We start from the raw sequence: 25,593 nt of genomic DNA, 5'->3' as shown, positions 1-25,593 counted from the left end.
TCCTAGTCATCAGATAAGCGGCTTAAGTCCTAGATTTGCAGTTACCTTCCGTTAAGGGAAAAACCAACATCATCATGGACGTTTTACAACCCGTAGAGAACACATCTGAACCTTTAACTACCATTTAACAAAGCCCAAATTGACACGCTCATGGGCTCTTAGACTAACCTTGCTCCTGAACACCTGTGAACAGATAGGTGGCATGTCATCAGACTTCTCCGGAGGACCCTTCCTAATGCAGCTCCCTGCACCAGAGAGCCTGGTAGTAAGGGCCCCTACAAATAGAGTTAATCCTAATTCCTTTCCTATGATACCTCCAGGCAGTCAAAAAGAATTGATGCAATTGGCAAGAGCATGCTTTCTTCATTCTGCCATACCTTAGTCAGTATAAGCTGTTTCCTGGGCAGATGATTCCAAGCATTGTGGGCTGTAGTTGCTGAGATCTTGCCAGCAGTCGTGTAAGAATGCCACATCAACTTTGCTCATACCAATCAAGATATCTAGGATGAGGCAAATTGTAATAGGGTCAGAGCTGTATGCGATCAGCTGCTTATGAAGAGCTGTCGAGCATGGATGACATTCATAGGGGTTTCTGGCAATGTTCAAGCAACACGTCTGGATATGCCATTTGTTGGGTTTCCACTGCACACTCCCTCGGTCCCACCACATCTGCAAGGCAGTATCTCCAACAATTTAGCCCCTTTCAAGGCATTTTTTAGGGGTTTTGCTTACAGACCGCATCAAGGCCCACCACCACAACATGAAGCACTCCAGTCTTCTCTGAGTCAGGTGGGGGGGATCCAGAAGACAACAAATAGGCTGGTGGGGACGAGCCTCCCAAATACAAAGTGCATGGCCTCATGAACATTCTCAGAGCTGGGGAACCAGGGGAAGGCAGGATATGCCTACACCTTCACCACTGAAAGTGGATAATATCTGCCAGCTAGGTTCTTCTGATTGTCTGAATGGACTAATTCCTCCTCATCATGATCACCCCTCCAGCCATGCCACCACCTTGGAGGACCATCTCTCCATACTTTTCTGGGAAGTGGTTGTTATTCCCAATGCTTTCTGATGCCCAAAAAAGACGAAGTACTTCGTCCTATCCTAGACCTGCACCCTCTCAATTTCTTCCTCGAAAAGGAGAAATTCAAAATGCTTACTCACTGAAGTTCTGTCTGCCCTTGACTAGGTAAACTGGTTAGCATACTTCCAAATTCCCGTCTTGCCTGTCCACAGGCGTTCTCTGCGGTTCACGGTTGGCCACAATCACTTTAAATTTGCCGTCCTCGCTTTTGGTTTTACCAGCGTCCCCCGAGTGTTAAACAAGGTGATGGCAGTGGTTGCAGCTCATCTACGGAGATCGGGGTACCAGTCTTCCCCTATCTCAAGGACTAGCTGTTGACTGTGGTCTCACTCCAGGCAGTCATCTCCCACTTCAAGACTATGGCGGGCCTTCTGCACTTGCTGGGGGTCACTATCAACGTGCTGAAGCCGCACCTAACTCCGTCTCAGATGCTCCTTTTATCGAAGCTGGTCTGGGCACGGTGCAGTTTCGGCCTTATCCTCCAGAGCGGCGAGTCCAGGATATTCTGGCTATGATACAGATGTTTTAGCCTTTATCCTGGGTTTCGATAAGACTGACTGAGACTGCTGGGTCTGATGGCCTTCGGCATCCTGCTCGTGACACATGTCCTCTGGCATATGCGGACTCTGCACTGAGACCTGAAGTTCCAGTGGGCACAGCAGTCAGGGGGAATCTCTCCATCATACTCCAGATCTCAGAGGGAACTGCAAAATAGCTCTAGTGTTGGTTAATGAACTGCTGTTGGGTCAGTGGCAGACCCCTCTCCCTTCCCCAACCAGATCACACATTTGTGACAGATGTCACTCCTGGGACGTGGCGACCATCTGGAAGAGCTGCAGATCAGAGGCCTCTTGTGTCTGGCAGTATCTGGACTCCATATCATACTACTGGAGCCCTGGGCGATCCGACATTGAATTCTTTCTATCTTCCATCAAGAAAGGGTAGTGCAATTGTTCAGGGACAACACCTCTGCCATGTGGTACTGCAGCTGACAGGGCATGTTGGGCTTGTGGACCATTTGTCAAGAGGCCCTGCATCTCTGGACATGGCTGGAACATCAGGGCATATCCATGGTGGTTCAACACCTGATGGGCTCCCTCATCACCAGGGTGGATGGACGCAGCCAAATATTCCCAGTGGACCACGAATGACCCCCCCTCCATCTGGAGGTGGCGCAAGATCTTTTTCACCGATGGGGAGAGCCTTGGTTAGATCTGTTCGCCACTTCCAAGAACGCACAATGTCAGCAGTTCTGCGCGCTGGAGTTTCCAAGGCGGCTGTCGCTTGGAGAACATTTTTGTCTCAATTGGATCTCATGCCTACTGTACACCTTTACGCCAATACCAGTCCCTCCCAGAGTTATCAAGGAGATCATGAACGACCGGGCCGAAGTCATCCTTGTGGCTCTGTACTGGGGTCGGAGAATTGGGTATCCTGAGCTGTTGAGCATTTCCATCGATCCCCTGCTCAGGCTGCCTCTTCAGGAGGATATCCTGTTACATCTGCAGGGGAGGGTTCTCGACCCGAACCGGTCAATGCTCCGCGTGTTGACAGTTGATGATGACAACTTTCGACCTTCTGCCCAAAGTCTGCAATGTAATTCTGGCTGCCAGGCGTCTCTCCACCAAATCTGTGTATGCCTACCATTGGGGCAGGCATACACAGGTTTGTGGCATGGTGTGCAGAGACACAATTTGATCCCTTTTCTGCTCCCCTTTCTCAGGTTCTTCTCTATATATTTGCTGAGCTCTGCTCTTGGTAATGTAAAGGATTACCTTTCTGTTCTATCAGCTTTTCTGCAGTTGCCTGACCAGCCACACCTCTTCAAATCCCCTATTGTACATAGGTTCTCTAAAGGCTTGCAACATAACTTTCCTCTTTCTCCCTTTATTATGCCTCAGTGTGACCTTAATCTAGTCCTGACGTTTCGGATGTGTTCTCCCTTTGAATCCTTACACAATTGTCCTCTAAGCCTTTTTTTGGCTATTTGGGGTATTTGCGCTTAGGCCCCTGTAACTTTTTGACCACATAAGGTATCCACACCAAATTTGCGTCCTTTTCTTCCAACATCATGGGGATTCTAAAGGTACTCAGGGTTTGTGGAGTACCCTGGAGGGGACCCAGAAATTAGCCAAAATACAGCTAAATGTTGTTTTTTGGGGGGAAAAGTGCTGCAAATTAGAGCGTCTGGTTATTTCCCTGCAAATGGTATCAACAAAGGGCTTGTGGGGCTGAAATCACTATTTTCCCAGCTTTTAAGGACTGACAGACTTTTGTCAGAAAACCAACATTTTTTACACACTTTTGGCATTTTAGCCTATTTTTGCTATTTTTTTGTGCTTTCAACCGTCTTCCAGTTAATGGTAGAAATGGGTATGAAAGCAATAATGGATCCTGGAAAGCTATACATTTTAGAAAAGTAGACCCAATTCTGAATTCAGCAAGGGTTCATTTGTGTAGATCCTTCAAGGTTTCTTTATAAAAATTAAAAGTTGAATATAGGAAAGATTGAAAATTACTTGAAAAAAAACAGCCACTTGTGCCAACGTTTTCACCTGTAACTTCTTCTAATTATGATAGCTGTTTAAAAGCAATATACCGTTAATCCGCTGGACCTTTCTGGTTGTGCGGATACACAGGACTTGTAGGTTCACCAAGAACCAGATGAACCCAGAGCCAATAACTGAGCAGCGTCTTGCAATGGTTTTTTATTATGTACTGGGTATATAGCAATTAATTTGGGAAAATATATACATGGAAAAATCGGTATGAAAGACACCTATGTATTTCTGAAATTGAAACAAAATATAGAGTTTAGAAACAATAGATAGGATCCGGAAACTTTTTGCCCCAGCATCCCTGCGCGCCAGGGGGTGGGGCGACACAACGCGACTCTGCTAAGCGTCGTCTGCGTACGTGACGTCAACAAGGTCACATTTGCCCCACTCCGGCGCGCCTACGTCAGTTTTTCCCGTTTCCGCGTGGCACATGGATCCGGTCTTGCTACGGGCCTTTTTCGGGCCCTTTTTTCTTCATCATTGTCCTTCTCTTGGTGAAACAGTGTGTGAATGCCTTCGGGCTCCAAAGCTTGCACGTCGTGTGGGCGTCTTATGTCGGCAACAGACCCACATCGCATTTGTATGTGGTGTTTGGGGGAGGATCACGGCACCATGGATTGTGAGGCGTGGCAACAGTTGAAGCCGAAGTCGCGGCGGGAGCGCCGAATGAAACTTCTCTTGGTGCGTCTCTCCAGGTCGACCTCCTCCCCTCGATCAGCCTCGGCAGACGGCTTCAGATATGGCCGTGGTCGTCGTCATTGTCCTTCCCTGATGTCGCGAGAGCGTCGCTCACCGGTGGGTAAGTTTCGCAGTTTGTCCCCGGGTGCTGGGTTTCGGCCTGCCGGGGGGTGTAGACTATCCGCGGGTGATGCGGCCCCGCGTGTCCTCCTACCCACCGTTTCCCGGTGATAGAGCGGCGAGAGTCCAGATGGAGACATACGCGGTGGCTTTGCAGGCCTCGCTGGCGTCTCCCCCTCCCGGGCCATCAACGGTTCCCTTGCCTTGCGCGGGGCCTTCCGCGGCACCGCCGGTGGCTCTTCCCCCGACTGGGTTGGATCCAGGCTTGGAGGATGTGGTGCTGTTGGGGTGCGGCTCCTCTGGGGTCCCTCCTTCGCACCACGGCGTCTCTGCCTCGCCGCAAACTCCCGTGGGAGTCCCTGTGGTGTCGCGTGAAGTCGCCGGGGCTCTGGTCGCATCCCCGAGCCCCTCTTGGTCCTTTGACAAGGTGTCTAAGGCCGAGGTGACGCCGCTACGGCGCCGGCAGCTGCTGGACCAGGCGGCGCCACAGGGGTTGGTGGACTCTCCTCGTCCCGCTCTGGGTCGATTCTGGGCGCGAACCCCTCGCCCTCCTCCGGGACTTACTCGTCCCTCCACGCAGGCGGCTGCCTCGTCTGAGGGCGAGTCGGAGGTTGGGTCGGCCCTGGCGGCGCCGCATGGCTCGCAGGACCACCTCTGTCATATACTGGACCGAGGCTGGCGGAGAGCTTCGTGTCACTCCCCTGGTACTTCTCGTCCCTCCATGCAGGCGGCTGCCTCGGCGGAGGTCGAGTCGGCACCATTCCGACGCCGCCCCTTGTCCACTGCGACTCCGGCCCGCTCCAGTCCCTGGCGCAGTGTGACTTAGAGGAGCCCTATCCAGCGTCTCCTTTGGCGCAGGCTGACGTTACCGCTCTGCCTCAGGCGGCGGACTTTACGGCTCCTGACAGGCGTCGAGTTGCGAATTCGTCTTCGGACCCTCCCTCTTCTCTGGAGGCTCCCTTGCATATTGGTGTCGTTCCCCCCCCCCCCCCCCCCCCCCCCCCCCCCGAGACTGGCCGCCGGGTAGTGTCTTTTTCACCGGCATCGTCGAAGGGTGGCTCCCCGCCATTTCTGAGGCCTCGGTGTTCACCGGAGGAGTGGCGGGTCCCCCATTCCTAGGCTCCTCCTACCTTCCAGGTCTGGCCCCTGCCCGTTCCGCTTGGCTTGGGGGACGGCCGCCTTAGTCTGCATCCGTCGCCCACGGAGGAGCTGCTTTCTCCGCCGCTGGGCCCTACAGAGGCGGGTGCGGCCTTTGCTCACGCGGTGTCCATGGCTGTGGATATTCTGCGCATGGGTGACCCGATTGCTCATTTTTTGACGGATCATCTCTTGGAGGTTCTCCACCAGGGCTCTGGTGGCATGGAGATCTTGCTTCCCTTTGAGGGTTCGCTCCTTTCGTCCCTGACGGGGGCTTGGGGACGTCCCGCTTCAGGGGATCTGGTGCCTCAGCACCTTCTACACCGGCACCTTCCGGCGTCGCGTGACCCTGCGTGTCTTTCCCTCCACCCCTCTGCCGCCAGTCCTCTTTTGTGGACTGCCTTTCCCTCCCTGCCGCCGCCGTTGACTCAGCCCTCCCGGGAGGCCCGCTGTCTGGACTCTTGGGAGCGCAACATGTTTGCCTCGACCAGCACGGCCCTGTGGGCCCTGAACACCTTGTGTGTCCTGGCTAGGGCCTCCTCTTGTCTTTGGGACTCGGTTGAGTCTTTGGGGTCCGCAGCTTCTCAGGAGACTGTTCAGGTGGACTTCCGGCGTCATGCGTTGGATGGCCTGGAGCTAGCGGCGTTTTCCTTCACTCCGCTCTGGATATCTCAGAGGTGCTGGGCCGGGCCATGGCTTTCTCAGTCGCCATGCTTGGCTTCGGGACGGCGTCTTCCCCGAAAATAGAGCGGCTCATTGATCTCCCGTTTGATGGTAGCCTGTTCCATGCCCCAGCTGACTCCGCCATCCAAAGATTCCTGGCGGGGCTCCGTCCTCCTCCCCCTTATACTCCTACTCCTCCTCCTTCTCCTCCTTAGTGATTAAGGAGTTGAGCTGGTTCTGGTCCTTCTTGGGACAGTCGCTCTTGCGGTGGTGTGTGTTTTCTGGCCATTGAGTCCTCCTTGTGGCGGCCCTTGTTCGCTGTGTGTGTTTTTTGCAAGAATTGTTATGCAGACTTAGCCCAGAGAATAGGCCTTCTGTTTTTCTTTCGGCTGATTGTCAAGCCGTTCGCGGGGTGTTTGCCCTGTGGCTCTTTTGTTTTTCCTCTGTTGCGCAAGTTCTTCCAAAGAGGGTTCCCATGTCTTGGGACTTCACGTACCCTGTGTGGGGTAGTGGTAGCTGGGGAGTTCTGATGGCCCTTTGGTGCCTGTTCTCCGTGGCGGTTCTGTATGTTGCTTTGCTTCTTGAGGGCGTGTGCGTCGCCCCTCATGGGGGTGTGTCCAGCCCTTTCCTCTTTTCCCTGCTTGGGATAATTCTGTGCCCTCCCTTGCCAGGTGTTGCCCACTCAGTCTTCCTGGGGCCCTGGGCTGTTTTTTCTGTTCTGGCGGCTTGTCTGTTGGCGCCGCTCTGGTTGGCCTGTTGCCTTCCATCTGGTGTGGCTTGGCCTTCTTTTCCCTCGTTTCCTTGGGCCCTCTGGGCTCTCCCCCTGGCTTTGGAGGGAAGCTTATTGCCTTGAAGGGGTGTGGGGTACTTCGGCCTCTCTGGCCTGGCCCTTGGTTCCTCTATCGTGAGTGTGCAGCCCCCCCCCTTTTTCTTCTTCCCCCATCCCTCTGGGGTCGGTGATGTTCTGGGGGGCTCCTCCTGCCTGGGAGGGGCTGGGTTATTGCCCAGTCCGCAGGTCTGGTCCCCTGTGTGACCCTCTGTCCTGTTATGGCTGGGGGGGTCCTTTCGCAGACCCTCCTTCCCCGTGAGTATTGCTAGGGTATCTATTCTACGTGAAGGAATCTGCTGCTTGTAGTCTCTATCAGATGTACGAGTTACTTTCCTTCGGTAACGATGTATCTGGTAGAGACGATTCTAGCCGCAGATTCCTTCACGGCCCGCCCTTCTTCCCCGATCTGCGAGGACCTGTGGGTTAGTCTCGGCTCTTGCCTCCTGGTGGGAGGGTGTGTCTCTTGTGAGTGCATTCCTTTGCTCTTGGCGAGTTGCTCCGTCTTGTTGCTGTTCCTTCCTCCACTTGGTTCTCTGGAGGATGGGGTTATAGTGCTCCTGTGCCCTGCTACTCGGGCTGCTCCAGGTTTGGGGGGGGTTTTACCTTCAATCTCTGCCCTCCCTCCCTCCCTCTTGCTGCTGGGGGTCCCTGCCCCTCTGCAGTCCTCTGTCTGGGGGTCACCTGGCCATGCCCTGCCCTTATTTCTTGGAGGATGGTTGCCCTCTGTGCCGGGGTGGCTTGGAGGGTGGTGGTTGTTGTTGTCCTGTCTGTTCTGGGGCTGGCTCCCCTTCCCTATTTCTGGGTGGGGGTTGTAGGCCTGCTACATGTGTCCTGCCTTTACATATGTTCCCTGTCTCCGGGGGAGAGGGGGGGAAGGTGTTTTACATGCTGGCAGGGTGGCTGCTCTGGGCTCTGCTCTTATTCCGCCCCTGCCTTTGGAGGCTGCAGTGTTGCACTGCTCCTTATGGTGTTGCTTGTCTCCATTCTTTGTTTTTACTCTTTCGCACACTGTTCCCTTGCTCCCACAGTTTGCCTGGTGGCTCCGCGTTGCGGCGCGTAAAAGTTCTCCGAAGAAAACTGAGGTAGGTGCGCCGGGGTGGGGCTTATGTGACCTCGCTGACGTCATGTACGCGGACGACGCCTAGGTGGAGTCGCCCCTCCCCCTGGCGCGCAGGGATGCTGTGGCAAAAAGATCCCGGATCCAGTCTCACGCCTGGGGATAATTCTACATGACGGAATCTGCGGCTAGAATAGTCTCTACCAGATACATTGTTACCGAATGTAAGTAACTCGTACCTCTGAGGTATCGCTTGTGTGGATCCCCCAATGAATCCCCTGCAAATCTCAAATTTAGCTGAAAGAAACCGCACATTTTCCACATATGTTTGCGTGTAATCACCATGCCGGCACAAATGTCCTACCCCACTGCATTCTCCTTAGTGTCCCGAGTAAAATGATACCTTACTTGTGTGGGTGTCCAATGCCAAATTGGCTAAAACGTATTTTTAAAAAAAATTTAGCGCTTAGAATTATCGGTGCTATACCCTTATTTTGGGATCTTCCCAGTCACAGGCCCTTGCCCCACCCACACAAGCGAGGTATCATTTTACTCGGGAGACTGAGGGAAACGCTGTGGGGTAGGACATTTGTGCTGGCACTTTGATTCCACCCAAAAATATGTGGAAAATGTGTTTTTTTTCAGCTAAATTTGAAGTTTGCAGGGCATTCTGGGTAGGAAAACATTGGGGGATCCACACAGTCTATACCTAGCTGGACTCCCGGGGTGTCTAGTTTTCAAAAATGTGTGGGTTTGATAGTTTACCAAAATGGCCGCCGAGCCCTGGGCCAAAAACCCAGGTGACCCCCCCCCCCCCCCTTGCAAAACCAGGTTATTTTGTGATAAGTCATTTTGATGTCACCTTAATACGTTTTGGGACCTTGCCTGTGGCAGGTACTTGACCCACCCCCATGAGTGATTGATCATTTTTATCGGGAGACCTGTGGGGACGCATGGTGGTAGGAAATTTGTGGATCCCCGTAGATTACAGAACTTTCCCACACAGAAATTTGAGAAAAAAGTGATTTTTTTTTCAGCTAAATTTGAGGTTTGCAGGGGATTCTGGGTAGGAAAACGTTGGGGGACCACACAAGTCAAACCTCCCTGGACTCCCCTGGGTGTCTAGTTTTCAGAAATGTGTGAGTTTGGTAGGTTTCCCAAGATGGCCGCCGAGCCCTGAGCCAAAAACCCAGGTGACCCCCCCCCCTTGCAAAACCAGGTTGTTCTGTGATTTTAGCTTTTCCTTTATCCGCTTTGCCCATTGTGGTTTTCTAGCGGCGCTTCTTCACCCCCACGTGCAAAGACAGCGAGGCCGGCTCCACATGGCCTGTCTCCAAAGGCACAGGGGAGGACGACAAGGCGGTGCGCGGCACAGGAGCCAATGCTGCTCACCCCAGTGCCTCCATCAGTTCGCAACAGGTCCGTCACTCCCCGTCGCAGAAGAGGTCAAGGACGTGGTCCGGGTGGTGTGTCAGTACAGCGCTTTCCTGCTCTGATCACGTGTATATGGGACCGCTAGCGACACAGCTCCCCCAGGGCACTCATCCAGTGCGAAGTCTATGTCCAGAGTCTGTGTGGTTGATGAGGGCAGCCTTAACGTTGCAACTTTAAACACTCTACCAGTCCTTCACACACATCTGTGCCCTTTTACCACAGTTGGGAGGGGCAATGTCAGATGCGGCCTAGGGCAAAGGCATCTCCACTGTGGCCCGAGTCAGCGGTCTCGCGTAGCTTCTGCTGCCCTGAGGCCGTCTGTGTGCTCTTTGATCGTGCGGGCCAGCTCTGCAGCGCTGCACAGTGTCCCGCGCTGGTGTCTCCCTGTCCCCGGGCGTCCTTTCAGACTAGTCCCAGTGTCCTAGTGCCTCGTATTTCTGAGTCGGATGTCCTATGCCGCTTCATACAGTGCTCTGGTTCACTCGACAGGCCCAACAGAGGGAGCTGGCAAGATTCGGCCCCCATCCCGGCCCCGCTCTCGCGCCAGCCCAGAGCAGCGCCTCCGCAAGCGATGAGCCGGCGGTCCTTGGCTCTAGAGCGGATTTGCCACTGTGGGGCCCCCACTGCTCGTATAGCCCCCGCGCCGCACACCGGATCCGTTACTCACTGGTAGTGCACTGTCGGAGGGCAGGCACTCAGCACCTTGTCTTCCAGCGGGCCGCTTTGCTCTCACCCTCTCCTTCAGCCCGCTGCACTTCTCCCTGGCAGCTCCCACTTATCACCGCTTGCCTCCGGTTCTCAGTCGGCCAAGGGGGTCACTGCCACCAGGAGTCTGCCCACGATCATCGGTCCGCTCCAGGCCGCCACCTCACCCTGCCGTTTTTGCGCGCCGCACCTTTCGGAGCCAAACTTCAGCAGAGGGCTCAGCTGCCAACGTAGTATGTGTTCTCAGGATATGTGTGCCTGGGTCGTCGCCCAGTGGTCGGATAAATGCCGGATGTTTTAGGCTGGCAGAGCCCCTCCGCTAAGCGGACATCTTGCTGCTCGGCTCAGCCTTGCCCCCAGCTAAATTTGAGGTTTGCAGGGGATTCTAGGTAGGAATACGTTGGGGGACCTACGCAAGCCATACCTCGATGGACTCCCAGCTGTCTAGTTTTCAGAAATGTGTGGGTTTAGTAGGTTTCCCTAGATGGCTGCCGAGCCTGGGGCCAAAAACTCTTGGCCCTTGCAAAACCAGGTTGTTTTGTGATAGGTAATTTTGATGTCGCCTCAATAGATTTTGGACCCTTGCCTGTTGCGAGTTCTTGACCCACTCACGCAAGCGAGGTACCATTTTTATCAGGAGACTTGGGGAAATGCTGGGTGGTAGGAAATGTGTGAAACCACGCAGATTCCAGGACTTTCCACCACAGAAATGTGAGGAAAATGTTTTGTTTTTTTACAAAGTTTGAGGTTTGAAAGGGATTCTGAGTAACTGAACCTGCTGAGAGCAGACAAGTCACCCTATCCTGGATTCCCCTGGGTGTCTTGTTTTAAAAAATGTATAGGATTGCTAGGTTTCCTTAGGTGCCGGTAGAGCTAGGGTTCAAAATCTACAGCTAGGCACTTTGCAAAAAAAAGGGTCTGTTTTCACTGTGAAAATAGTTGCGTTTTGGGCAGTTTCCTGTCGCGGCACTCAGCCTACCCACACAAGTTATAAGTGCCATTTTTCTCGGAAGACTTTGGGGAATTCGGGGTCGGTGGAATTTTGTGGATCCACGCAGATCCCAGAACTTTCCATCACAGAAACGTGAGGAAAATGTGATTAACTAAGTTTGAGGATTGCAAGGGATTCTGGGTAACAGAACCTGGTGAGAGGCACACAAGCCACCCCATCCTGGATTCCCCTTGGTGTCTAGTTTTAAAAAATGTACAGGTTTGCTAGATTTCCCTATGTGGCGGCTCCGCTAGGGCCCAAAATCCACAGGTAGGCACATTGCTAAAAACAAGGATGTGCCTAGTGGCCTTTCTGCCGCCCTGAAGGGGATTGGGAGGGGGTGGGCAGAAAGACTGTGACTATTTTTTTTAGAGGGTGGGAGCATTGGTATGCCCATGCTGGGCAGCCCCCACAGCCTCGCATAAAAAACCCCAGCATAAACGGTGAGGGGCAGATCAGGGACCACTGTCCCCATCCGCCCCCCGGGCAGGAGGGGGGGGGGGGGAAGAAAGACTGTGGCATTTTTGGGGGGAGGTGTGGGCATTGCTCTGGCTGTCCTCTTTTTTGAGTTTTGAGTGACCGTTCATTTCAGGTCTTTTCTTCTGGGGTTTGTTCCACCTCTCGAGTTTCTGCATATGGAGTTCCCCAGGGTTCTACGCTGAGTCCATTACTTTTTAATATCTATGTGCGTCCCCTTGCTACCATCGTTGAGGACGCAGGACTCACCCTATACTCCTATGCAGATGATACTCAAATCATCTTTTCGTTATCTTCCTCTAAAGACAACACGATATCCTCGTTACGGAACGGCCTACTCCAAGTTTCAAAATGGATGAATACCAACTGCTTGAAATTAAACGGGGATAAAACGGAGGTTATCATCTTGGGGAAAGATAGCCTACTCCAAGTTTCAAAATGGATGAATACCAACTGCTTGAAATTAAACGGGGATAAAACGGAGGTTATCATCTTGGGGAAAGATAAACATCTTTGGAACCACTCTCATTGGCCTCAAGAAATGGGTACATTTCCCCAGCCGGTTACCCAAGCCCGTAATTTAGGCTTCATCATTGACAGCCAACTCTCTATGAGACAACAAGAAGTAAATACAGTCGGAACTTGTTTTTCCATTTTACGATGGCTGCGGAAAATAATTGGGATACTTCCTTTTGCTACACAAAGAACTGTAGTTCAGTCCCTTATAACGTCCCGATTGGATTACGGGAATATTCTCTACTTGGGCTGCAATAAGGAACCTGTCAGGAAACTGCAAATGGTTCAGAATTCTGCTGCATGCCTTCTTTGTCATATTGCACGACGAGACTCAGTTACTCCTTTTTTGCAGGATCTTCATTGGCTCTGCGTTAATAACCGCATCAAATTCAAAGCGCTATGCCATATTTTTAAAATTAAACAAGGTGCAGCTCCAGTATACTTGAGAGAACTTATCTGTCCTTATATACCACTCCGCGCTCTGCGTTCCTCTACCCAGGGTAATCTAACACTTCCCAGGTTTAAATTGACAAGAATGGGCGGACGCTCTTTTTCATTCCTTGGTCCAAAACTCTGGAATTCCCTTCCTGATCATGTGAAATCGGAATCCTCCTATTTAAAATTTCGCCGAGATATTAAGACATGGCTCTTCATTCAGCAAATGGCTTGAATTACCTAGTCTAATTTAAGACTCATTGCGCCGGGAAACCCTATCAGGGTAGCTGTGCGCCCAATAAATGTAATAATAATAATAATAATAATGACTTCACCGACTGGACCCAGAAAGAGCATTGTTGTTCTACCTTGTACGTACAAGAGTTCCTAGTGAATGATCAACTCTTTGTGGGGTATGTTGGAGCAAAGAAGGGAAAGGCCATGCAGAAATGGACCATCTCCCATGGATCGTGCTCTGCATTAAGATATGCTACGCATTGGCCAAGAAGCAACCCCTTCAGGGTTTGTGTGGTAATTCCAGAAGAGGCAAGGCTGCGACCAATACGTTAGCGCGCAGAGTCCTGCTTCTAGACATCTTCCAGGCAGCAACGTGGGCATCTCTGCACACGTTTACCAAGCACTACTGCCTGGAAAGTAAGGTCATGAAGAACGGGTACTTTGCCCATTCGGTCCTGCAGAACTTTTTAGTGTTTTTGTAGTCCCACCTTCGGGGAGGTATTGCTTGGGTATGTTTTCTAAAGTAAGGAATCTGCGACTAGAAGTCTCTGTCAGAAGAACAAATTACTTGCCAATGGTAATGCCTTATCTGGTGCAGACTGTCTAGCTGCAGATTCCTTACTGACCCACTCTATGAATGGATTTCTAGGGCCAAGGCTATTCCCCTTTCAGGGCACTAGTTTTCCACACCAGTGGTCCATTTTTTTTTTATAGCTCCATACTCCTAGTGTAAAAAACTTGCTCAAAGAAATGGACAACAGTGCACTGGGGTGACTCCTATATAGGCACCATACACTTCATACTGCCTGTGAAAATTTCCAAATCCTGTCTGTTGCCTGGGGATAATTCTGAGGAAAGAAACTGCGGCTAGATAGTCTCAACTGGATAAGGCGTTACCGAAAGTAAATAACTTGCTCTTTTTGACTTAAATGAAGATTTTTGAAATGCTGAACCAGGACAACTAATAAGCATCCATTTCTTTTTTTTTGTATTGTAAAGGGTAACATTTTGCACCATAAAGCTGATTTGTTTTATTTTTGTTTGTTATGCTCTTTTTTAGATAAGATGTAATTCATTAGCCCGAATTAATGAAAAATTTATCCATGTTGTTGCATTTTTCGTTTGTTGTTGTTGTAGAAATTAGATGAAAGCGTAACTGAGTCCACAATATTCAGGTATTATCTACAATGGTTTACCTTCCAACTGCCACATAAATAAAATAGAATTCCTTCAAGCAAACATTTGTTTTATTTTTTCAATGTTAATTTTTAAACTTTGGTAATTTTAATAACTTTCCTCCTTTGAGATTTGTTTGTTAAAGTGTAGTGTTTTTGGTCCATTAAAATAATATATTTGGTATACATTGAGGAGTCGTATTGCTGGTTACCCAATGTAAGAGGTTGTCTTTAATCCTTACTGGGAGGGTATGCCCTTAATCCATGTAAAGATGCCAAAAGTTCTCAAATACAAGGAAAGAAAAGTAGGATATGGTAATATACATCAATTGTCTGCATTCATTTCTTTAGAATAGTCATTTGTAGCCCCATTAAGACTTAAACCTGGGTATCGATATAAAGATTGGTGGTCCGTCTGAGTAGCACTTGAGGAATACCCAACTTTTCAAGTTCTGGCCAGAGTAGCTTGCAGGGGTTTGCCTCTGAGGTGCTTAGAGCAAGTTCATTATCTCCTGTAAAGGATTTGGCCCTATGCCCGTATTGACACCGGGGAAACCTATTAATATTGGCATAGCGTTTTTCTTGAGGAGGTATTTTGTGAATATTTTATTGTATGCATTCAACAGAGCTTTCAAACAGTAATTTTTCTGCGCATTCAAACTTCCTTTTAAATAATCTGATAATGGACTGTTGTGCCAGATGTAGGTACCCTTTTATTACTTATATAGACCTTGGATAACAATATTAAATACATCGGGCCATTATTCTGAGTTTTGTTGTTGCATGGTTACAGAGACCCTATGGGCAAGATTTTTGACCATATTTTTAAAGTACACTTTACCCTGAGGGTCTTTAAGCACTGTACATTGTGGGACCACTGTGGAATCAAAAGAAAGAAACCTCTCCGATGAATGACTGACAATTTTCTGTTGAGCAATGTTGACAAGGACATCCTGTGTACAGAAGTGTATTTTTTTTAACTGAAATGAGAACTCATTAAGTATAAAGTAAAACGTTTTTTCCCCTATTTATCAATCAGAATGTCATAGTGATCTCTCTATTTGATGGTAGTAGGAGAATCCTATTAATATCCTAGGGCTTTCTCATGCAACATCTGAACACTTAGGAGTTTTTAGCCTTTGCAGTAAACAAGTCAGGAAGCATGTAGGAGTCTTAAGATTTAACCTTATGCTGTTCTAAATAACCTGGGGTAATATTTGCCTTTTGCCAGAGCACGAGGAGAGCCGCTGCGACTGTTGCTTGGCATTCCGCAGCAACAAGACTATGCTAGCACTGAGACTGATGGTGGCACATGGCAGGAAGACACAATCCTCCTCAAAAGCGCTGGACATCTTTGGTGAGGCTGACCCCCTCAGCGCAGAAGAGGAGGAAAGAGCACTGTGCGAGTTGCCTGACCTTCCTGCACACCAGCCTTTCCCTGTGTTCGTCAACTCTGATGGCTCTGTGTAAAGGAGAGGAAGAGCTTGGGGACTGCCCATTCACCTCGACCAGCTCTGATCCACACTTGAAGAGCGTGCCTTGCATGAGTATTTCCGATGCTCCGGGAAACAGGCATCGAGCCCTGTTCTGATGTCGCTACCACATTTGGGTGCACCGCCAAGTGCTGGCCAATACATAACCAAGGCTTTGGAGGTGGAAAAAAACCCTCCCAGGGCTCTCGTTCATTGATTGTCCCTGGCCCAAAGGATCTTGGTTGGCGCAGAGACTTGAAAGGCTTCTTCACCATCGAAACAGAAACCATTGCTCGCACGAAGCAACCACCAGTGACGCAGAAACCCTTGTCTGCTCCGAAACTCTGCTGTTGCTGTCAAGGAACGCCCTCTTCTTGCATATTTCACCCTCCTCCCCCGAAGCCTCCTTTTTACTGCCAAAAACAATCGTCTCTGTTTCTGCACAGCGAGAGTAAAATCCGTGAAGGAGGAGATCTCGCGTTCCTGGTGAACTGGAGGATGACGTCCCGGTCCCGGTAATTTAGTAATCTGGCCAGGATCGGTCTGGACGGCGCACCAGGTTTCGGTTTCCCACCAGGGACCCTATGTGCCCTTTCGACCACAAAGAATTTGGACAGACCCTTGAGCTGGAGGTGAGTAAGGATGAGATCTTCCACAAAAAGGTCCGTCGCCTGCCCTTCCGCTTTTTCAGGGACCCCGATGATGTGCACATTGTTGCGGCGGGTGCACCCTTTGTTGTCATCCAGCTTCTCAGCATGCTTCCGGAAGGTCTGTAGGTCATTAACGTTGTGCTGAAACTGGGACATGTCGTCGACCAGACTGGAGGTGGTCAGTTCGAGCTGTTTAACCTTCTCCCCAATTTTTGTGAGGTCTGCCCTGAGGAGCGTTACCTCCATAGCGATAGTGTCCATCCTCTGCTCAAGGGACACCCGTACTCCAGATATGGCATCCAAGACATCCCGGAGCGTCAGTTCCGCGGCGGCCCCCTCTGGGCCCTTTGATGTGGCGACCTCATGCTGGATATCTGGGAGGCTCGACTTCCAGACAGTGTATTTATCAAGCTTATTGGCTTGCACTTCTCTCTGGCCCCTGGTCTCTGACGTCTTTGGGGCAACACACCAGCCCTTTAAATTCCAAAACTATAATGGGCCCCAGTTCACCCTAGGTGCAGGTATCACACAACCACAGGAGGACCGTGAACTGCCGTGGCCACAAGGAAGACACTGTACAGTAGTAGTCCAGATCACAGACACCCCACCCCCCCCCCAGGATGGAGTTGATATCTAGGCACCAGGGGGCAATACAGGCAGGTGGTAGGCAGTTTCAGGTTAGGGACAGATTGAGTGCCTCTAGGAGCGTGTGTTGGGCACCCGGACGCTGCCTCTGTATTCCTGGCAGCAACCCAGCATTTTGTCCAGCACCGCAGTGGGTGAGCCGTTGGCAGAGGCCCAGCCCAGGCCCTCGCTTCTCCAGGGTCACAAGGAGGCAGGTTCCGCCAGGTATTTGACCCCCGCCACCCAGCGGCAGCTCCAGGCAGTCACTCGGGGCGACTCCTGGTCCCACACACTCCCGGAGATCCTCTGGGCCAATATAAGGGCGGACCGCACCCCCTCCGAGGAAGAGGAAAAACACACCAATGGAGGAGGCACCCGGGCCGTGACCACCGAGCTCAAAAGTGGGGGAAAGGGATCAGGTCTCTGCTCCCGCGGGCCCGCCCAACAGTCCGCCGTCCCCCCGTCAGGCCCGCTGCCCCAGAGTCACGGCTGCAACACGGTCAGGAGCTCTCACCTGCCTCTTCTCAAGTGTGTGAGACGGATGGCCACTGGACCCCCCGCTGCCCGGAATCACCGCCGGGCAGTCCGTGGTGCCCTTTGTAGATCACGGGCGGCACCTCTTGCTCGGCGGGCCGCAGGCCGCAACCACGGCCTCACGCAGATGTTGACACGGCAGTGTACGTCGCCACGCCCAGGATTGTGCGCCACTGCTACCGGACGGGAGAAAGCCGGCCAGATGTCCGTTCACTGCCGGGTGTGATCCGTTCAGCGCCCAACCCGAGCCTTTGTCGCGGGTCGGGGTGATGGCAGCTATTTATACGATCAGAACGTGGTTGGAGCCGGATCTGTGAAGTGGATAATCGGGTAGGATTCACGGGTGCCTTAGCTCTACAGATCTGCGGCCATTTTGCTTTGTGGCTAGGCCACGCCCCGAACGCCCTCGTCTCAAGATAACAGGAGCTGGACAAATGCCAGAGGATGATCATTATCCATGTGCATACTGAAAAGATACCAGCCTCTGAAAATACTTAACCAAAATTAGAGACTTGCCTTTGAGGAAATCCTGCCTCTGCACACTCCTTTGCCTATCTTTCCCTCCCAAGTGGCCTGCGGATAAGGTTCCTTCTCCGCCTCCACCATCCTCCCATTTCTCCTACGGGGAGTCAAGGTTCTTACTCCAAAAGTGGCAGTCCTAGTCCTTATTCTCCGGCTGAAGACTTTGTCCCAATCTACCCCGGGGCTTCTGGAGATCCTTGGGAGCACTATGATGTAGAACTCCGGACAAAACCGACTTGAAGTATGTCCCAGTCAGGGCCTCTCTGTCAGATGACACCATGGCGTACCACAGCATCATTCAGTGTGTGGCTGCCTACCATAAAGGGAAGATGTACACTACCCCCGATAAGGATGACTTTGTAGTGGAGATACTCTTTAAGAAGTGTTCCATAAAGTATCTCTTTACCTCTCGATGCTAACAGGCATGATTGTCTGCCCCTGAAATTTTCAAGAGCCCGGTTAAATTTCAACTTCTAAGCATCTGTTAATTGCGTGTAGAACTGTAGATTCACATGGGACCACCTTCCTCCCCGGAAGCCAGCGTTTGTTAAATCTTTCACTTAATACTGTTTTCTCTGTCTATACGCATGGACACTATTCTGCTCACTACTCCATTCCTGCTCTCTCCAGTTGGTTGGAAAAACAATCTAACAATGGAGCGGGTGCCTACGTCTATCCACGATCTGAGAAGGAGTCACCGAGACCTTGTGACTCAAAAGGCTTCTTCGAAGAAAATAATTTCAATCGTTCGAGCCCAAAGCTAGAAGGCAGGGGTATGCATGTGAATCTACAGCGCTGCATGCAACAAACAGATGGTTACAAGGTAAGTAACGTAATCTCCTCCTGCACTTATCTATAAAAATAATGTTTAGTCCCCTGACATGATACTTCATGCTTGCTTTTTTATTTGTGAGGCGCAAGACTCTAAGATCTAATGCTGTGGAAAATTAAGTAACATCTGCTGTGATGCCCCTTAAGTGACTCTGCAAGAGCTATGAGGTTAGTAAGACATAGGACATACCATGCTTTTAAGCTTACTCTCCTATTCTTCCTACCAAACCTTTGTCTCCTACAAACTCTCCTATAGACAGGCTCAGCTCATGCTAGAGCACCATCTCACATGTTACCAAGCACTCTGCCTCCAGGATTGTTAAGGCCTGCCATAGGAGTGACTGATAGGTACACATGTGTCTATATGTAAGTTAGGTATAGGAATACTACACCTAAGCAAGGGGTGATTACACGACCTTGCCCCAGCTGAGTGATCAGCCAGTTGTGTCAAAATGGAAGGCCAGGCCAGGGGTGGCATAATACATGCTGCAGCCCCTGGTAGGCCTAGGGTACACCTATGCCCTGGGTACCTAGGGTACACTGTACAGGGGCCAATAAGGTGATCCTATCCAAATGGGTTATGCACCTAAAGTACATAGTATCAATTTAGAGAGAGAACAGCAGGGCTGTGGGTCTGATTAGCAGGCCCACAGCCACATCTAAGTCGAAAACCAGTAAAGCAAAAGCAAAAAGTGGAGGTGAACATAGAAAGCAGACCCTACTCTCCTACATCACCCTTACCACCACAGGATGAGGATGATTTAGGGGACGTGGGTGGACACAATAAGGATCTCTTAGATGACCCTGATGATGACACTACTACACCACAGCATACACGGGAAGATTATAATAGTCCCTCAGATCCTCCAGACCTTCCTGATCCGGATGCATACCCATCTAGGCCATCTCCCCCAGATGACAATATATGGTTTAGTCAACTCATTAATAGGGCTCGCAATATTATGGCGTTGAACTACATTCAGACCCCATGGATGAAGATTTCCTATTAGATACTTTTGCTCAGTCACAAAAAACAATTCATACATTGCCCATGCTCAAAGGTGTCATTAAACATGCACCAGACATATTTAAAGACCCTGTCAGGACCAGGATTCTCAATCCTCGCATTGATAAAAAATATAAACCTACCCCTAACGATCCAATCTACATTAAAGGATAACTCCCTTTAGATTCTTTGGTAGTGTCCAATATAAGAAAACTTGCTAATTCCTAAACCTCGGGTGATGCTCCACCTCCAGACAGAGTCTAAACTGCTAGATGCATCAGGCAAACGAGTTGCCTCCCAAGCAGCCAATCACTGGAGAATAGCTAATGCACAAGCACTGCTTGCTAGATCTGACAGGGCTCACTACAATGAGCTCGAAGATCTTATTCAACTTTTACCTGACCAATACAAAGCCAACGATTTGGTCCAGGAGGGCAAGTTAATTACAAATGCATCCATCAAATCTGCGCTCGATGTAGCAGACACCACATCTACTAGATCTGTCAACACCAGTGTCATACTTCGCAGACATGCATGGTTGCGCATTTCTGGTTTTAAACAAGAAGTGCAAACAGCTATCTTAAATCAGCCATTTGATCAAGAACACCTTTTTGGCCCAGCTGTGGATACAGCTTTGGAGAAAATGAAAAAAGACACAGACACTGCAAAATCTATTGAAGCATTACAATCTCTAACAACACGAGGTTCCTTTTGTTGCTCCTTTTATAGGGGCGCATCCAAAAACATTAGCACAGACACTACTTCCTCCTCCTTTAAAAGTCCCACACAAACATCCCCCAACAAGGAATATTTTAGAGGTGGTTACAGAGGAAATATTAACAAGGGTAGAGGCCGAGGTAACCACAACCAAACCTCCCCTACTACCAAACAGTGACTTCCCTCTGCTCCCTCCAGACCATTCCACTCCGGTCGTAGGAAGGCTCTCACAGTTCCTACCTGTCTGGAACTCCATCACTATGGACAGGTGGGTAAGACAAATTATCCAGTATGGTTACTGCCTGGAACTTACCACAACTCCCCCAACCATACCGTCCAAACAACGTCCAATGTCCACAGAACATCTAACGCTCCTCAAACAGGAAGTTCTTTCACTTCATCAAAAGCATGCAGTAGAACCTTTACCCCTTCACCATCAAGGCACAGGCGTTTACTCCCTCTATTTTCTCATCCCCAAAAAAGACAGTGCTCTCAGACCAATACTGGACCTCAGACCTTTGAATATCTACATACAATCAGACCACTTTCACATGGTCACCCTTCAACAGGTCCTCCCACTGCTTCAACAAGGCGACTTCCTTGCCACACCAGATCTCAAGGACGCCTACTTCCACATTCCTATACACCCTGCTCACAGGAAATATCTAAGGTTTGTAGTGGACGGTCAGCACTATCAATTCAAGGTCCTCCCATTCGGAGTGACCACAGCACCAAGAGTCTTCACAACATTTCTGGCAATAGTAGCTGCCCACTTGTGAAGACAACAAATTCATGTGTTTCCATATCTGGACGACTGGCTGGTAAAAGCCAAGTCATACAGCCAGTGTGTTCACCACACTCACCAAACAATTCACCTGCTCCACGACTTAGGGTTCACAATAAACCTCACCAAGTCACACCTTCAGCCGTCCCACATACAGCAGTATCTAGGGGGCACCATAGGCACTTACAAAGCCCTTGCATACCCCCAATCCTGTCAGAATAACCAGTATGCTAACCATCATAACACAATTTCAGCCCGACACTCACTACCAGCTCGAGTGTTTATGCAGTTAATAGGAATGATGGCCTCTTGCATTTTCATAGTACCTCACGCAGGACTCCTGATGCGCCCTTTACAAGAATGTTTAGCACGTCCGTGGAACCAGGCTCAAAGTCAAATTGCAGACCTGGTGTTGGTGGACAGCGCACACATCGCTCTCTTACAGTAGTGGAACACAAAACCTTTCCAAAGGACGGCCGTTCCTAGACCCAGTTCCACAGATAGTGCTAACAGCAGACGCATCGCTCACCGACTGGGTAGCCCATCTCCTAAACCATACAATTCAGGGCAGGTGGACCCCTCAACAAAAAATGCTCCACATCAATCACCTGGACTTACTACCAATCTTTCTGGCATTAAAATCATTCCAAACACATCTCATCAACAAAACTGTCCTTGTCCGCACAGACAATATGATAGCAATGTATTATATACAAAAACAAGGAGGAACACATTCTTAGCAGATTTCTCAACTAGCGCAAAGCATATGGAAAAGGGCCATCCCACAAAAGATATACCTTCTAGCAGAAAATTTTCCAGGGGTGCACAATCAGATTGCAGATCTGCTCAGTAGTCAGACACAGCACATCCACAAATGGGAACTTCATCCACAAGTTCTTCTTCAATTTTTTTAGATGTGGGGCCACCCAGACATAGATCTGTTTGCCACACATGCAAACGCAAAGTCCCCTAACCTTCGCCGCCAGGTACCCATTGTCCAAGGGCAATGCGATATGGATGAACTGGTCAGGCAGATTTGCGTACGCTTTTCCGCCACTCCGGCTCATTCCATTAGTAGTGCGCAAGCTTAAACAACAGTCTCTCAAGATGCTCCTGGTTGCTTCAACATGGGCCCTGCAACCATGGTTCACAACACTCCTGGAACTCTCAGTAGTTCCACACCACAAACTACAACTCTCCCCGAAGCTTCTTACACAGAACCATGGAGAGATAAGGCATCCAGATCCAGCTCAACTAAACCTAGTAATCTGGCTCCCGAAGTCCTAGAGTTGGGTTACCTCAACCTCCCACCAGACTGTATGAACATTATTAAAGAATCTAGACATCCCAACTTCTAGAGCTTGCTCTATGCAGCCAAATGGAAAAGATTTGTCATCTACTGCAATAACAACAAAATTGACCCTCTAGATGCTTCAATTCAAAAACATTATTTGCTATTTATTGCATCTACAAAGATGTAATCTGGCATATACACATCCATAAGACTACATCTTTCCGCCCTTGCTGCTTACCTACAAAACAGACCACATTTGTCATTGTATAGGGTACCAGCTATCAAAGCGTTTATGGAAGGCCTTAAAAGGGTAATTCCTCCCACAATCCCACCCTCTCCAGTGTGGAATTTAAAAATTGTCCTTACTAGGCTCATGGGCCCTCCATTTGAACTGCTACACAAATGCTAACTGCAGTTCCTTACTTGGAAAGTAGCTTTCCTTGTCACAATCACCTCTCTCAGAAGAGTAAGTGAGATCCAGGCTTTAACCATACAAGAACCATTCTTACAAATACATCATAACAAGGTGGTTCTTAGAACAAATCCAAAATTCCTTCCCAAAGTAATCTCTGCTTTCCATCTTAATCTGTGGAATTACCAGTTTTTTCCCCCAAACCAGATTCTGTAGCAGAGAGAGCTCTTCACACACTTGATGTCAGAATAGCTATACTTTATAACATTGACAGAACTAAACCTTTTAGAAAAATGTAGTAAGTCGCATCACTTCATAGTAGTTTCATAAGGTGAAGTTTAATGAGATAAACAGGTGCTGCGCAGCAGCCAACTTCAGCGATGTGCCCTTGTACACACAACTGTCACATATTTCAAACATAACACTCTAAATGGAATCTTGAGGCCAGAACATCATGGCCCAAGTATTCTAAACCTGGAAGGAAACACTACAAAAAACAAACCAACTGTTTGTAGCTTTCTCTCCACCACATAAGGGAAACCCCATTTCCAAAGCTGGAATTGGCAGGTGGATAATCAAATGTATTCAAATATGCTACCACAAAGCAAAATGCACATTAACAATTCCCCCTAGAGGGCACTCAACACGCAAACTAGGGGCTTCCATGGCATTCTTAGGAAACATTCCCTTAGATAACATTTGTAAAGCAGCAACATGGTCTATGCCACACACCTTCACCAAACACTATTGTGCAGATGTGCAGGCAAAACAACAAGCTTCTGTAGGCCAGGCTGTTCTTAAAACACTTTTTCAGACCACTGCAACAGATACAGGTGACCACCGCTAAGAGAGAGCACTGCTATACAGCCTATGCACAAGTATGTATTCTGCAGCTCATATGCCTCGAACGGAAAATGCTACTTACCAGTATGCATTTGTTCTTGGCATATAGAGCTGCAGAATCACATACGCCCCCCCGCCACCTCTATCTGTTTCAGCGTTATCTTACTTAGATACATTACACATGGACATCTTTTCTGTTTCTTACTCACTCCATCATTTCCCTTCATGGCGTGAAACAATCTAAGGATGGAGTCGATGCCCATGCGCACTATGGTCCAAGGGAGGAGTCGCCTATCTCGTGACTACAAAGACTTCTTCCAAGACAACAACAAACTGCAAACATCCGAGCCAAACACGAGATGGCGATCTATGCACAAGTATGTGATTCTGCGGCTCTACATGCCAAGAACAGATGCATACTGGTAAGTAGCATTTTCCTTACAGCAGAGGACTTAGAATTTTAAATATTCCCCTTTAGCTGGTTTAGTTCTTTCTCATAGGTATGTCAAAGTACTCATTTGAACACCTCATGCAGATCTCTTGTGACTGCATGTTTTTTTTAAGAAAAACCATTACACGTGTTATGTTGGTTTCCTTTTATTGAGTCATCTACCAACCCCTTAAATCACATCACTAGGAAGGGAGAACTGTACCTCAGTAGTGCTATTGCAGAAATTTCTTGATCAGCCATTTGTCTAGGGACTTCGCAACATGAGAGGATTCATAATGTGTTTCAATTTAGAGACACAAGAAGACTTAATATGTCTAGATTTGGCTGGTGAATATATTCACAGATAGGATTCCAGATGAGAGAATGATAAGCTCTTAATGCAAGTTTTCCTGCACCAAGGACATAGCAATACGTTGTAACAGTCATAATGTTCTAAGCTGAAGATGCAGATTAAAAAATGTTCATAATAAATTTTGGATGAATTATTTATGTTTAATGGACTGTTTGTAGTGAAATCCAATGTAGTGTAATGACACAAACTTTCATGAATGAGTCATTAAGTTTATTATACATTGGAATGTTTTAGTGCTCTAGGAAAACAATGTCCATTGTATGTTAGTTTAGTATGTTCTGCGCACAGTCTGGAGAAGAATGGATCATCGGACTGGATTAATGACATTTTGAGGCTCCCTCTTATCAGCTGCAGTACTCTGGGAAAATAAATACATATATATTCCAACTGCAACTAGAATGTGCAATCCTTTAGTCTACTGCTTCATTGCTTCATCTGCTGTACATAAAGTTGCAAACAAAGGAGTAACACTTGTGAACTAATCTAAGTATTAATCTCTGTTGGGGATCGCCATTAATGGTCAAAAGCATTTGAATAGTTCCGTCTAAGTGTGGCAATCCCAGAACACTTCTTCACAGAATATCTTCTTAAGTGGAGACGTTCGCCTTTCTCCAGAAAGGTCTGTAGAAACACTTTAGAAAAAGCCTTATTGGCAGCCTAGAAACAGGCTACAGTGGAGAAATTCTTCAGATTGTACTTAGAAAAGTGTTAAAGTACTTATATAACGGTACAATTTGAGGAAAATCTTTTACAAAGCAGCTCAAATCTCATTCACAAACCCTTTTCTGTAAAGTAAGACGTGAAGGAGAGTAAGACAGTGTAGCTCCATAGGCTGCTATTATGTGAGTTTAAACTAGTGACTGTGCCTTTAAGGACCCAGAGACAACCATTATTTCATCATGCTCCGCAGGTGGCAGTTGCCACAGTTCTTCTTTTCGGCACCTGGTAACAGGTGTGGTGCAGACAGCAAGTTCAGTCTCAAGGTGAGACCTCAGAGTGGAG

General features: G+C 49.0%; 1 protein-coding gene across 8 annotated transcripts in view; it reads left to right on the top strand.

Moving 5' to 3' along the window:
- Positions 1-25,593, top strand: part of LOC146797000 (uncharacterized) — a 1,179,218-nt gene that overhangs the window by 563,570 nt on the left and 590,055 nt on the right. The window lies entirely within an intron of this gene.

This window comes from Triturus cristatus, chromosome 10 (assembly GCF_964204655.1).
Source record: "Triturus cristatus chromosome 10, aTriCri1.1, whole genome shotgun sequence".
Classification (NCBI taxonomy): Eukaryota; Metazoa; Chordata; class Amphibia; order Caudata; family Salamandridae; genus Triturus; species Triturus cristatus.
The sequence above is the reverse complement of the archived record's forward strand: the minus strand, read 5'-3'. Positions and strand labels throughout refer to the sequence as shown.